Genomic DNA, 2,964 nt, shown 5'->3' on the forward strand with positions numbered 1-2,964 from the left:
CCTGAGAGATGCGCACAGAGACAGCTAGTGACAGCCTGAGAGAGGCACACAGAGACAGCTAGTGACAGCCTGAGAGAGGCACACAGAGACACCTAGTGACAGCCTGAGAGATGCACACAGAGACAGCTAGAGACAGCCTGAGAGATGCGCACAGAGACAGCTAGTGACAGCCTGAGAGAGGCACACAGAGACACCTAGTGACAGCCCGAGAGAGGCACACAGAGACAGCTAGTGACAGCCTGAGAGAGGCACACAGAGACACCTAGTGACAGCCCGAGAGAGGCACACAGAGACAGCTAGTGACAGCCTGAGAGATGCACACAGAGACAGCTAGTGACAGCCCGAGAGATGCACACAGAGACAGCTAGTGACAGCCTGAGAGATGCACACAGAGACAGCTAGTGACAGCCTGAGAGAGGCACACAGAGACAGCTAGTGACAGCCTGAGAGAGGCACACAGAGACACCTAGTGACAGCCTGAGAGATGCACACAGCGACAGCTAGTGACAGCCTGAGAGATGCACACAGAGACAGCTAGTGACAGCCTGAGAGATGCACACAGAGACAGCTAGTGACAGCCTGAGAGATGCACACAGAGACAGCTAGTGACAGCCTGAGAGATGCACACAGAGACAGCTAGTGACAGCCTGAGAGAGGCACACAGAGACAGCTAGTGACAGCCTGAGAGAGGCACACAGAGACACCTAGTGACAGCCTGAGAGATGCGCACAGAGACAGCTAGTGACAGCCTGAGAGATGCACACAGAGACAGCTAGTGACAGCCTGAGAGATGCACACAGAGACAGCTAGTGACAGCCTGAGAGATGCACACAGAGACAGCCAGTGACAGCCTGAGAGATGCACACAGAGACAGCTAGTGACAGCCTGAGAGATGCACACAGAGACAGCTAGTGACAGCCTGAGAGATGCGCACAGAGACAGCTAGTGACAGCCTGAGAGAGGCACACAGAGACAGCTAGTGACAGCCTGAGAGAGGCACACAGAGACAGCTAGTGACAGCCTGAGAGATGCGCACAGAGACACCTAGTGACAGCCTGAGAGATGCGCACAGAGACAGCTAGTGACAGCCTGAGAGAGGCACACAGAGACAGCTAGTGACAGCCTGAGAGATGCACACAGAGACAGCTAGTGACAGCCTGAGAGATGCACACAGAGACAGCTAGTGACAGCCTGAGAGAGGCACACAGAGACACCTAGTGACAGCCTGAGAGAGGCACACAGAGACACCTAGTGACAGCCTGAGAGATGCACACAGAAACAGCTAGTGACAGCCTGAGAGATGCGCACAGAGACAGCTAGTGACAGCCTGAGAGAGGCACACAGAGACACCTAGTGACAGCCCGAGAGAGGCACACAGAGACAGCTAGTGACAGCCTGAGAGAGGCACACAGAGACACCTAGTGACAGCCCGAGAGAGGCACACAGAGACAGCTAGTGACAGCCTGAGAGATGCACACAGAGACAGCTAGTGACAGCCTGAGAGATGCACACAGAGACAGCTAGTGACAGCCTGAGAGATGCACACAGAGACAGCTAGTGACAGCCTGAGAGAGGCACACAGAGACAGCTAGTGACAGCCTGAGAGATGCACACAGAGACAGCTAGTGACAGCCTGACAGCTGCGCACAGAGACAGCTAGTGACAGCCTGAGAGATGCACACAGAGACAGCTAGTGACAGCCTGAGAGAGGCACACAGAGACAGCTAGTGACAGCCTGAGAGATGCGCACAGAGACAGCCAGTGACAGCCTGAGAGGCGCACAGAGACAGCTAGTGACAGCCTGAGAGATGCACACAGAGACAGCTAGTGACAGCCTGAGAGATGCACACAGAGACACCTAGTGACAGCCTGAGAGATGCACACAGAGACAGCTAGTGACAGCCTGAGAGATGCACACAGAGACAGCCAGTGACAGTCTGAGAGAGGCGCACAGAGACAGCTAGTGACAGCCTGAGAGAGGCGCACAGAGACAGCTAGTGACAGCCTGAGAGATGCACACAGAGACAGCTAGTGACAGCCTGAGAGCTGCACACAGAGACACCTAGTGACAGCCTGAGAGATGCACACAGAGACACCTAGTGACAGCCTGAGAGATGCACACAGAGACACCTAGTGACAGCCTGAGAGAGGCACACAGAGACAGCTAGTGACAGCCTGAGAGATGCACACAGAGACACCTAGTGACAGCCTGAGAGATGCACACAGAGACAGCTAGTGACAGCCTGAGAGATGCACACAGAGACACCTAGTGACAGCCTGAGAGATGCACACAGAGACACCTAGTGACAGCCTGAGAGATGCACACAGAGACAGCTAGTGACAGTCTGAGAGAGGCACACAGAGACACCTAGTGACAGCCTGAGAGATGCACACAGAGACAGCTAGTGACAGCCTGAGAGAGGCACACAGAGACACCTAGTGACAGCCTGAGAGAGGCACACAGAGACAGCTAGTGACAGCCTGAGAGAGGCACACAGAGACAGCTAGTGACAGCCTGAGAGATGCACACAGAGACAGCTAGTGACAGCCTGAGAGAGGCACACAGAGACAGCTAGTGACAGCCTGAGAGATGCACACAGAGACAGCTAGTGACAGCCTGACAGCTGCGCACAGAGACAGCTAGTGACAGCCTGAGAGATGCACACAGAGACAGCTAGTGACAGCCTGAGAGAGGCACACAGAGACAGCTAGTGACAGCCTGAGAGAGGCACACAGAGACAGCTAGTGACAGCCTGAGAGATGCACATAGAGATAGCTAGTGACAGCCTGAGAGATGCACACAGAGACAGCTAGTGACAGCCTGAGAGATGCGCACAGAGACAGCTAGTGACAGCCTGAGAGATGCACACAGAGACACCTAGTGACAGCCTGAGAGATGCACACAGAGACAGCTAGTGACAGCCTGAGAGAGGCACACAAAGACAGCTAGTGACAGCCTGAGAG

The sequence above is a fragment of the Ascaphus truei genome, unplaced genomic scaffold (assembly GCF_040206685.1).
Source record: "Ascaphus truei isolate aAscTru1 unplaced genomic scaffold, aAscTru1.hap1 HAP1_SCAFFOLD_989, whole genome shotgun sequence".
Lineage (NCBI taxonomy): Eukaryota > Metazoa > Chordata > Amphibia > Anura > Ascaphidae > Ascaphus > Ascaphus truei.